This window comes from Myxocyprinus asiaticus, chromosome 17 (genome assembly GCF_019703515.2).
Source record: "Myxocyprinus asiaticus isolate MX2 ecotype Aquarium Trade chromosome 17, UBuf_Myxa_2, whole genome shotgun sequence".
Lineage (NCBI taxonomy): Eukaryota > Metazoa > Chordata > Actinopteri > Cypriniformes > Catostomidae > Myxocyprinus > Myxocyprinus asiaticus.
Window position 1 is genome coordinate 24,567,903 of NC_059360.1, and position 7,724 is coordinate 24,575,626.

Genomic DNA, 7,724 nt, shown 5'->3' on the forward strand with positions numbered 1-7,724 from the left:
TTCTCTCATTTACTTGTGGGTATTTGATAAATTTGTGATACTCAATATTGAGGTTGTTTTGGGGAGTGATGGGGTTTGGGGGTTTGGAATGAACGCTGGTCCCCCTCCCACCACCATCACCAACCCCATCCCTTCCTGAATCATCCCAGCCAACAGAATGCATTTTGGCAGCTCTACATGTGCATGGTGTGAATCACGCTCTCATATCTCTTCCTTTGCCATGCATTTGAAAATTAAAGGAAACTGTTAAGCAAAAGAAATTAAAGCTGAAGTGTGCAATTTCTTTTTTCAATTTTAAAATAATTTCTCCTATCCCAGCTTAAAGTTGCAGTATGTAAGATTCAGAAACCCTTGTTATTGACACCTGTGGCCGTTAAGTGAACTGCAGCCAGCTACCTGTTGCTTGTGCACACACTCCATAGGGATGCGAAGGAGCTAGCATCGGCCAAAACAATGACGTAATGTACAAAGAGACTGAACGTGATTCACTGGCATCATGCTGACAGATGAGGTAGCATAATTAAAATTGCAGTTATAATTGTTTTACTACAAACTTTTAGACTAACTAAAACTACTTATCAGCTAACATAGCATACTGACACACATACAGCTACATACTACCGAACTATACCAGACAGTTTACCGTTGCACTGCACTGTTATGTTGCACTATTGTATGTTTTGTATGTCATATGTTGTACTGCGATCAAGAAACCAGAATATTTGCTTAAATTTATCCTGTATATCTGACATTTAGCATAAAGAGATGATCGTTGAAATTATTTGAAAGTTACGAAGCAAGGTAGCTTGCAATTCGTCAGCATTAGCAGGCAAGATCAAGTTAGCTAAAATTACACAGATCAATCCTCATGGCACTATATTTCACATGCTTTGCAGTTATGTAAGCTTATAATAAGAATGCCAATTCAGGGTTGGTTTTGATCCCCAAAACCGAACCAAGGTCCCTCCAGGAATCAAATGCCCTGCCGATGTTCATTCTAGTTTTCACTCGACCAGGATCACGTTCCCGCTTAGCCAGACAGGATTCAATAGATACATTTTTTATTTGTGTAGGAGTCAGTGTTGTGCTGGGAGCCGGACATTTGCTGGATTCCATCTCTAAGATAACATTACCTAGTGTTGCAGTTTGTTGTCGCTGTTGAATAGTGGAAGAGAAGCTCTGAGGCAAGGCACTCGGGAGCGCACATAAACGTCACATCCTTTGGATTTTCCCAGTAAACCGACCCGCTCCCATTGCATGAATATCAGTCTACAGGCTTTAATAGGCAACCTAGGAAGTCCGGGAAGGGCTAATTTTTTAAGTTGCATTACAAGCCATTCACACATTGGCAAAAATAAATAAATAAATAAAGGCAAATATTACATGAAAATTGTTACATATCGCACCTTTAATATACAGAGACAACTATAAGTAAGCCATTTGTCAGATTATTTCCTCAAAAAAGTATAAACACTGTAACTCTGTGGCACTACAAATACATTGCTGTTTGTTTGTGCATCCTGACACATCAAGAGATAAGACCAGGGGTGCAACTACAAATTTGTTGAGGGGTATGCAACATCAATGTTGGCTTAAAGCAGTGTTGATTCTGAAGTTTGTCCATCACACATTTCTTTGCCCAATTTTTTGATTTAGTCAATAATTGATCCAGGTGTTGTTTAATTTAAGGTAATTTACTCACAACGCATCCAATGAATTCTCACATTGTTTGACAGTGAGACAACAACAGGTGAAGATAGGAAAGTGCAGCAAACATTAGTTATGGTTAGTAAGAGGAGCCCAAGTATAGTTTGGACATGGCAGAGGGTCAGTTAACAACTCTTTTAACAAGCTTTTCTCTCCAAATGTAAAGCGATTGAATGCCCACTCCCAAACATCCGGCAATTTTTGCATATCCTGACAGAAAAAGATACTCTGAAATGATTTGATATTTATGTTAGCTGGCCATCTGTACCTCTCGGCAACTTTAAATGTCTGTTAACTTCAAGCCTTTCTTCAAGATGTTCAGTGATAAAGTGACAAGTTAAGCCTCTCAATCTCTTTTTATCCAAGGGCATTGTTTTCTTCATTTTAATGCACTGTTTTTCATTTTCCATCTTCCTTTTTCTGTTCTGCGCCCCAGGCCAAAACGCATTCCCCCTCTGACCATTTTTGTCATGTGACAGTCAGAGCAATGTTGGTAGAAAGAGGGTGAGTGGTAGCTATGAATGTACCTCTTGATAAAATAAAAATGCATATTTGAACCCATTTAAAATGCCAAGAAAATTTTAAAGTTAAATAAAATGCATCCTTTCATTATAGACCTTTTTCACACCGGTAAACGTTTGCAGGGTAAACTTTGACAGCGGTGAATGGGAGTGAATGGGAGACCACAGCAAACATTATTTTCACTTACCCATTTGTTCCAAGAGCAAAAGAAAAAATCCACTATTACACTTGAATGACTTACCATAAGAAAACACAAAACAAAATCAGATTGGAGAAGATGCCAAATTTACTATCACCCTCTCAGCAGCTGTAATAGGAACCCCCTCGCAGCTATGGAAATTCATTTTTTAAACTAATTCCAGGGTAATATAACACAAAGCATAATGTTCTAAACTTACACTCAATATTTAAAAAAAAACTATCATATAAAAAAAGTTTGCTAGATTTATGCTGATAAATAAGGTGAAAATATGTCATCAGAGTCTGTGAAAAAGGTCTATTGTTTAAAATTGTGCTTTTGGTTATTTGTAAGGTACAGTATTATATGAGATTTAAAGAGGCCCTATTATGCTTTTGGGGATTTTACCTTTCCTTTAGTGTGTAATATAGCTGTTTGTGCATGTAAAAGGTCTGCAAAGTTACAAAGCACAAAGTCCATGCAAAAGGGAGTTACTCTCTCCCACAGACAACACTGCTCAAGAACTACAAGAAATGGCTGGATTGTAGTCCAGCCATTTCTTCCATGAAGTATCTACATCACTATGTAATACAAGCGTAGTTATAGCAGAGGCAAGGATGAGTTGCTTTAGTGTTGTCATCATGTAGAGAAGATGCTGTATTCTTCACTGCAAAAGCAAAACCTCTTTGTTTGGACTTCCAAAGGCAGACGAATTGAAGAATCTGTGGTTAAAATGTATTTTAATTATTTAGCAGTACAGCCACAACCAATGCCAGATTTTCAAGACTTTTATTTTCAAGACTGATGGTGCAGTTCTCAATTTGTTGGGACAATCTGTCACTTCAGGATCACAACCTGTAAGTATGCTTGATTATTTGTGGATTTACCTGCTACCGAGAGTTCAAAAGTGGAGTTTTGTGTTGTAGCTACAGCTGTAGGCCTCTGCTAACCTGCTAGCTAATGCTATTGTGTTGAAATAGATTTGCTAATCAGCTGCGAGCCCACTTTTACCTACAATTGTGTAGAATTATGCAGATTGTTTGTCGTTCTTACTATCATGAATAGCGATCAAGTGTGGAGATGGATTTATTTTAACAAACGGTAATTTTATGTCTGCAATCCACGGTAGTGCTCAGCTAACTTGCTATGTAATGTTTTTGGTTTGGTAAGGGTTTACTATTCAGCTGTGGGCCGGCTATTACCTAAAACTATTTAGATTTCAAGAGTCTTCAAGAGAAAAGATGACAAACTTAGATGCACTACATGTCTTTTACTTGAAGCTTTGTTAGGTTCACAATAATCAAGAGTGTACTTGTAAGAAAGCTACTAAATTAAAACTTACCACTGTGAAACATCCTGCTGAAGTCGTGCTTGCGAAGGTGGTTCAGGTCGATCAGCTTGTTCTTCCAAACTTTCATTATCGGACTCGGACTCAAACTGGTACGGCAAAAACCGACGCCACTGTTACTGTAGTTACAATTGTGTTTACAGCCACTCAGGAAACCCTCTGAAAGGGGGGTTTAAAGAGACAGGACCTAAATCACAGCATTTGAGCCAGAGGATGAAAATAGGTTTAGCAGAAATGTACAGTACAATAAAAATGTGTTTTTTGAATATTAAAGCATGTAAGCCTATTCTAGTAGACCCCCAAAATAAAATCATGATATCATGATCATCAAATTAGCATAATAATGACTCTTTAAAAAATATGATTTTGACACCCCCCCTCGTGTGGTGCCCCTATGCTTTGCATATGTTGCATATCCCCATTTTCGCACCCTGGTTAAAACTATTTGTTTGACCAGTGGCAGACAGGGTGTGTGTTCATGAATATTTATATCAATAAATATTTGTGCAATTCCATTTGGCGATGCTAACTGCACAACTCAGATTTAAGATATGGACAGGAAGCTAATACACTTGGATAAACTAAAAAAGCCAGGCTGATCTCATGAAAATTATGTGACTGTGATGATATTATTGCAAAACACCATTATTGCAAACTGCATAGACAGACATGGCAGAAGTAGTAAGAGTAGTATGGGTAGTATGCCATTCTGAACTCAGCATAAGTGTTTATACTGACAATCTGCCATTTTACTCGTGATTTGTGTGAAAGTGAAAAAAAGTAATTGTTGTTGTAGGGTCTCTAGTATTCATCTCATCAGGAAAGTGCCATGAAAATTACTGGGATCTGGTCCTGGCTAATGTGCCTGCACATAGCTAATGCATTTGCTATTTTCAAAACACAGCATATGTTACTTATACATCACCACACTGCCTCATCTCTACCTCGCAGACACTTTTCATTCTAGTCCAGATCATTTCCAAACCCAGATAGCTTCTTCATCGTTGTGATGTCTTGTGGTTGTTTCTGCACATGCTGTGTGTTTGCTGGGCACACGTTCAGTGCAAGTAGTGGTTACTTAGGAAAAATGCCAGATGTTAATTACAGCAAGGTTGATTTTGTAAATTGTACCCAAGACACTTTGCCTGGAGGAAGATTTATCCAGTGCAGTACAAGAGGTGTCTGTGTGAGGCTGGGTAAACGTCCACTGGGCATTGGCTTGGCTGGTCACAAAACAAACAAACAACCAACAACCTTAGCACTTTCTGTGAACACAATCTGCAAAGAAATGTTTTTTATTCCCAGTCTTGGTGTGTTACCCATTTATGATGACGAATCCAAAAGTGCAGGTTAAGCCCTGAACTGTGTAATGAAATCAAAACAGACAAAATGTAACGATAATAGCTCCACCTGGACAAGGAAAAGTTTCACTGCATCACATAAATACAGTGCATAATTGGCTCTTCAAAAAACAATTTTCTTAGGGGCCATTCAGACCAAACATGTTCTTGCACTATAAAAACTAGATGCTCAACAAATATAACGGAATGCAGACGCAATGAATAGAACAGAGCGCAAGTTTCTCAAGACGTTTATTTTTTTTTTTTTTTAAGGTTGAAGTTCCTTTTCACCTGACAATGTCTAAAATTTTTTGCCATTTTCTTTGTCTTGTTTTAAGAGAAATCTAACAATAATTAGTGAGTTTTATGTCATACATTTATTATCTCTTTGAATTAAGTAGATTTTTTGCATGCAGTGTATTCTGAGTAAAACTAAAAACAATATTTACCATATTTTTGCAATGAAGCATTCTGAAACACCAGTAAAAAACAACACACACACACACACACACACAGTAACATAATAAAAACTGGCTATGTCAACTACTACAAAAGTGAAACTTTCTGGTAGAACTGGAATGCTTTTGACACTCTCTTTACTCATTTTCTTAAAGAACTATCCTGAAACAAGACCATTATTTATTAGAGCTTCTTCTGTCACATAAGCAGTAATGCTTGGTAAAGCTTTGATGGTGCATGGCAAAAAAAGAGGGTGACATCAAACACTGCATTGGCCCTTTAAATAATGGCCCAATCTCCCACAGACATCCTTATTCACCAGAGACACCAGCCTCCCTACAAGACAGATTACAGTGCAACCCATGCTAATGTGCACATGGGACGGACATCACAGACCAAAAATTAATGTGGCCCCAATGTCCCAGAATACACAATGCTTCTGCTGCTTGCCGGCTGTTTCACTTACTGCTTTCATTGCCACTGAATTGCATTTTAATAGGGTAGTTTTTATTCATTGAAAGCCATTAAGGAAAGTTAGACTTCTCGCAGGGGATCTTTTGGCAGTGCAGACCAATGCCCAGTGACAATGCCCTAGGAGGCCACCAAAACGGGAAGTAGAAGGAAGGAACAGAAAAGGAGGAGACTGAGAAAGAGAGAGAGCAAAAAATAAATAAATAAAAAAATAAAGCGATATGTATAAACGTGTATTCAGTCCCTATATTTGCACACTTGTAAATCTGTACTAAATAACCTAAAAAAAATAAAATAATTGAAAGCATGAAAAAATACACTTCAGATTATATTGTAAAAAATGGATGGCTAATATTCAGTTTTACAGAAAAATAAATAACTGTATGAAACATTCTGTAAAGTAGGAAAGTAGGGATGCATCATTTTTAAATGTTCATATTATAATCAGCCAATATTATTGGAATCTCAAAAATTAAGACAACACTGGAAGCAGATAATATCTGGGCTCCATTTTCCAATTAAAACTGTATATTAATCTTTCCTATTTACATTATAATGTTTTAAAGCCTAATTTCACTTCAGACATGTACAGTTCAACATTGAAGTATAGATTTGTAAAATTGGCCATCATATTGGTTATCAGCCATAACATGAAAATAAAAATTTTGCAGCCATCCCTAAAAAAATAAATAAAAAAAAAATAAATAATTTAAATAAATAAACAGACTAAATAATTACATTCCCAGTCAAGCTATAAGCCAACTAGTTTTCGTCTACTATAAAGCCATTTTATTTATTTATTTTTTAATCATGGTAATCCATCCCAGCATCCATATGCATCAGAGGCTGAGAAGACATCACTAGGACTAAAATTAAGCTGGTGGTGGAAAAAAAGGAGTAGCAATATTTTGGCAGCTCTTTGAAACATTCTGGTGGAAATTAGCAGGAAAAGAAAGTGAGATCCTGGATCAAAAAGACTCTAATCATGCTTCGCCCTGCCCTGCAGACACCACATGTATAATACGATTTACACAGTAACCACCTCTCCTATTACAGACTGTTTTGGGGTATTCTGTGTTAATGGGGTTAGCTAATTTACTGTTTAAAGTAGGAGCAAAAAGGGGGGAAAAATGAAATGTGATTAATAAACCACGCATTGAGCTTGTAATTAAAATAAAATGGAAGGGTTTTAAAACAGAGATGGCACTGTTCTAGTAACATTGTGGAAAAAATAGGTAATCTGCTGCAGTAAGTACATACCAGGGAGGAGAGCTAATAATGTCTTGCGAGGATGAAACAGTCTAGTAGCATGGATGAAGGGCTTTTAATAGTCAAAAAGGCTGCATTTTTGGCCCGTATTGGGCGTTGTTTGTTAACTTATTTAGCAACTAACCTCACTTGAGAATTTACTATCTGTTCCAAACTTTGAGAGAATAAAGTACAAGGCTTCTCTTGTTGTGTGATTATTATGCATCTACACAACGTCACATATAGAGTATTTAGTGCCTGAATACGCAACAATTCAGTGTTATTCTAAATAAACCTATGTAATATAATTCTATATTAATTAACCGGTTTTAACCGGTTTTTCAATGATTGATGCCAATATCTAGAAAGCAGGATGGCTGATATAATGCCGATATACAGTATATACTGTATAAACACGGCAAATGAAATGTAAACAAAATTGTTGAAATTA

The 7,724-nt window shown here is 36.9% G+C and overlaps 1 long non-coding RNA gene across 1 annotated transcript; it reads right to left on the reverse strand.

Moving 5' to 3' along the window:
* Positions 1-1,407: 1,407 nt before the first annotated feature.
* LOC127455478 (uncharacterized) lies at positions 1,408-4,762 on the reverse strand. The gene is made up of 3 exons (XR_007899678.1): positions 4,700-4,762; positions 3,750-3,942; positions 1,408-3,129 (listed from the first exon to the last, which is right to left on the reverse strand). It is a non-coding gene; the product is annotated as an uncharacterized LOC127455478 (long non-coding RNA).
* Between the last annotated feature and the right edge of the window lie 2,962 nt (positions 4,763-7,724).